Here is a 4,778-nt window from a genome sequence, read left to right on the forward strand (position 1 = left end):
CTTATTCCGCTGACTTCAGCAAGTGTTAAAACCTGTAGGGACTGAGTTTTCTCCCTTTTCTGTAATGCTTTTCCTGTGAGATTTAGCTAAGTGATCATTAAAATGCTTAAACTTACGTAAGAGTTCTGTAGGAATAACACTATTGTGTTCTTCTAACAGCCAGCCTTTGAAGGAGCTAACACTTGCGCACATGGAGACATATAATAACAATAAACCAAGCTGATGAATTTCCAAGTGGTGTACAGAATAAGAGCCTTCATAGTGTGTGCTAGTCCTCAGAAAACATGCTAATCCAAAAATTCTTTTCAGATGACCCGGTTCCCAGATTGGACTTTTTCTGTGCACATATTTGGAAGTGTCCATGTGGACGTGGGCACCGGTTTCTACGGGGAGCAGAGTATTTGCACAGCTTTCAGTGATGACGCTGCTCCACGTTTGCTCCAGTTTGCTCCATGGGGAGGGCAGCAGAACCAGCACATGGATGGGGCAGAGTCCCCAGCTGGTTATTGAGGTGTGTTTTGCAGAACAGAGACCTAGAGCCAGACGGTGTCCTCACTGGTGGAGCTGTCTGTCACTCACCTTCTGCTGCAAATGGGTGAGTCTCCTTGCGTGTTTGGAAACTATTAAGAAATAAAAATGCTAAGTCGTTTATTTTACTTTACAGATCAGACGAAGATGTGACTTATTCATTCCTTACATTCTAAATATTTGATGTTATTTGAAACGTGCTCAAAGTGAGCAGTTCTCTTGGGGGAGTGAACGGGCATATTTTCCAATTAACTCTTAATGATTTGTGAGTGATTAAAGATTTGTGCTTTTTTAGATGACAAAGGGCAAAATATATTATTCCTCTAAGCAGTACAAGTGGCTGCTTTTCTTCCTGTAGGGCACTTTGACCTTGTTTTGGATTTTGTTTGTGCAATGAAATCCTAGTCCTGTCATTTTAACCACACACTCCTGCAGATTTCAAACAATGGCAAGTTTTCTGCAGCCAAGTCCTTATTACTCCTCCTTAATAACAAGATTTATTCTCCTGTGTTCATATCTCTAGCAGAGCGACCAGTTAGAAGCTGTTTTCTTATGTATTTGATTTGCAAAGCTATATGGTTAGAGAGTCGGGTTGCTGCTGCAATTGTTTTGGCAGGATGGTGAGCAACGTACAGGTTTATTTGTAAAGTATTAAGTCCTTGACATACTGTACTGTACTTCAGAGGCTCCACAATTTATTTTTTTGTTACAGCTTGCCTTTAGTCCTTGCCAATTCATTTCCTTTCCTTTTCCAAACAAAGCCAGGGTTGTCAAATCCTAACGTTAAAGAATTTTAATAGCTAGATCCAGTTACAGAGCTAATTTTTAATTTAGCATTGTCCGTACAGCTTTTGACTAAATAGAAAACCTCTGCAAGTGGGCTAAAGAAACGTGACCTGCTAACCAACAGCATCAAAATACCCTCCTGATCTGACAGCCTCTGGGATCAATGCTTTTGCTACCATCACCCATAACTATTTTCTGAAATACTACTTTTAAGAAGTTCTCATCATGAGATCACTGCACTGGAAAACAGCTTTGTCTGATCCAGTAATAACATTTCCAGGGGCAGCACTACAGTCTGTCTTGGCGAGTTTTTGCCAGAAAATTTTATTGGTTTTCTTAAAGTAATTTCAACATTAGTATGAAAAAAAAATAAAGGCATATTCCAAGAGAACACACAAGAGTGGAAAAGACACAAAGAGTGGGGAAGAAAGGAAGGGTAAGCTCTCCCTTTTCATTTCTTCTCACCTTTACACATCTGCAGGTCCTGCAGATCAGCCCGGTAACAAAAAAGTGGATTAATATATCATATATATGTTTGCTGTATGAACCATGGAACACAGCTCCCTGGCACGTGATATTTATGCATAGCGAAGCCTTACTGCAGCCAACTAAAGGCATCCATTTTCAGGAATATTTTTGACCTGTGCATCTTTCGGTTTGGGGGATGACAGCAGGAGAAGAGGCAATGGAGAAGTACGCTGAGATGGAAGTGGGGAATGAGGAAAAGGAAATACCTTCAGGTCCCTCAAGGTTCCCTACGTTTGTCAGAACTCCTTCCAACCTCCTTGTTTGGGCTCAGCAAGCCCAAACAAAGCGCTCAGTTGTGAAGGAGTTAAGGGTTGTTGGGAAGCTGCTGCTCTTACTTAATCTCCTCATGTTCCTTTGACAGGGAGAAGGAAATGTCCCCAAGGCTGGAGTGGGAAGGGGTATGTGAGTAAGGTGGTTGACCAAGGACACACGAAGGTTTGTAAAGATCTGAGACACTTTTAATGAGTATACCATGAAAACAAAGAACCTTCTGACACCTGCAGAAAGGAAGGAGAAGGAGGAAAAAGCTGAGAGAACCTTGATGTGCCTCATCGGTTTTTAAGGTGACTAACGAAATGATGTCCTACATTGGGCAAGGCAGCTCCCTTTGCATGGACTTTTAAAGAACCGTGAGGGAGAAAAAGTCCTTTTCATTCTTTACTTTCTCATTGTTTTCTCCACTCTTCCCTTCACAGAGCTGCCCAACAGTGGAACCGTTCTACAGCATGCCTCCTAAGGTCTGCAGCGGGGAAGAAATCATATTCAGCTGGATTTTGAGCATGAGCAGAGTGTGATTTTTGCTCTGAAAAACATATTTGTGGTAATCTGACTGGTAATCCTGTGTCTCTGTTCCTAACACTGTGTGCATCACACGACAAGACACAGATGCTTCCCAAGGAAGCTGTTTAGGAATCTCAGCTCCACATTTCCCAAATTTCCAATGCTGAGTGTTTACTGTTGTGTTTCACATTACCTTTGAACTCTCCAGAACTTATTTTATAGGATTTCCTGTGAGAATTTTTAACTCTAAATAAACATGATACGAGTCTCACTTCAGTATTTCTGCAAAGCTTTTTTTGCTTGTCAGACTTTATGTTAAGCAAACGTGACAAACAATGGACGGATAAAAGCTGCAGCATGGCAGGCTCTGTGGATGACAGCTCTGTGCATTGCAGGGAACATTTCACTGTTCACAGGATCTGCTAGACAAAGTATTACAGACAACTGTTTATATAAATTCATAAGTTGAATACAAATTTATAAGTGTTTTTTACATTTCTAAGCTGACCTTTCAGTTACCCAAAGCTGCATGCTCATTTTCCCCATGCTACTGTACCTGGTAGGTACTGATGGAAGAAACACGAGGGTTCTTCCATCAGTGCTCTTTTAAGAATGCTTTGAAGTCCCTTTACTCCTCACTAAGGATCTGGCAACTACGGCCTCTTCATGTGAAAAACTAACATGGAAAAACCACAGCTCAAACAAGAGTACGTTCACTCTCAAATAGTGGGGTTTTTTTGCAGCCAGAAGAAGTAATGACTGGGGTAATTCAGCATCCATCCTGCTGGAAGATGGAAACTAAGAGAAATCAAACAACCTACAATCTACATTTTAGATAACTACTTAAAAAAACCAAAACATAATAGGCAAATTGCAATGAAAGGGGTTATTATCTTGCTCATCCATACACAACAATCACCACGAAAAAAGTCCTAAGGAAAATATTAGATGTTTCAAACTAGTCTAATTTTTGACATACGCTGGACTTTAACTCACCTCACATCTTAAGGAATATATAATCCATCTGCTGGTACTGAAAGAATATGGAAGTTAAGAGTCTTCAGCTTCATATCTGAATGCTAAATTAAGGCTTCTACACCCTTGTTCAGATCTCTAGATTAAAATCAGTTGTGCAAGTAGTCCTGTTGGGGATTTTTATAAGTACATAGTTTAGGGGCCTTCAGCTTCCAAGTCTCATTTCCCCACCAGCAGCAATGAGTACAATCAAGGCTCCAACTTTCAGTCTTGCTTACAGAACATATTAATTCATAACTATCTTCCTGGCATATTAAGAACAATTTATCATACAGTAAAAATGGCAGCACAACCATACAAGCCTACATTTGAACTCCGTCTCATTGATGAAACCTCTTACCGTCCAGCATGATCTTTCTTGGAGTCACTGGCAATCATGAGCTTCCTTTCTTGCAGGTTCCCTCCTATTCCTGTTCAGATAAATGCAAAGATCTTGTAAGTCTGTGTTTTTACTTACAACCTCTTATTGCACAGTACAAAGCATGCCCTGATCCCTTCTAGCTACATAAATACTGAACTTGTTTGCTAATTTTGATAGAAATAAGGCATACACTGTAGCTATGAAACCACTGAATGTAAAAAAAAAAAAAAACAAAACAAAACAAACCCAAACTTATTATTCCGTTACTTATGTTACAAATTAATGAGACTAACACACCACTGCCCGATTTTACTTATCTGTAAATTGTAAGCTGTTTCACATTAAGCTTCCAACATTCAGTGCACACACCAGAAAGATCAACTTTTGTGCCTGTATTTCCTTTATATGCTCTCTCTTGGTCACGATGTCTACTCAGCCTGCACTTTCAGACCCTGCTCTGAAAGCTCCTCAGGTAGAAAAGCGAATTATAACCACTGGGAAAACAGTTTATCTCAAATATATAGGCAACCTGTGTCCACTGTATAATAACTGGTAGTGGGAAGTGGGAGAAACACATCTATTAATTTGTGAATTCTGCCTGGTTTCAACGACACAGTCTAGGATATGCAAAACAAGCAGGAAGAGCTGGCAGGGAACGGTTGTCTTGTGTTTGCCCACTATGAATTCTGTTGTCAGTAACTTGGTAACTTTGCTTATCTCTCAAGATAAGCTTGCCAAGGTAGAAGGAGGTACTTGGATA

General features: G+C 40.2%; 1 long non-coding RNA gene across 1 annotated transcript; it reads left to right on the top strand.

The window, feature by feature from the left end:
- The first annotated feature begins 368 nt into the window (after positions 1–368).
- LOC110363229 (uncharacterized) lies at positions 369–3,087 on the top strand. Its single transcript, XR_010466291.1, has 3 exons — positions 369–595; positions 2,204–2,405; positions 2,538–3,087. It is a non-coding gene; the product is annotated as an uncharacterized LOC110363229 (long non-coding RNA).
- The last annotated feature ends 1,691 nt before the right edge of the window (positions 3,088–4,778 follow it).

Source organism: Columba livia, chromosome 15, assembly GCF_036013475.1.
Source record: "Columba livia isolate bColLiv1 breed racing homer chromosome 15, bColLiv1.pat.W.v2, whole genome shotgun sequence".
Lineage (NCBI taxonomy): Eukaryota > Metazoa > Chordata > Aves > Columbiformes > Columbidae > Columba > Columba livia.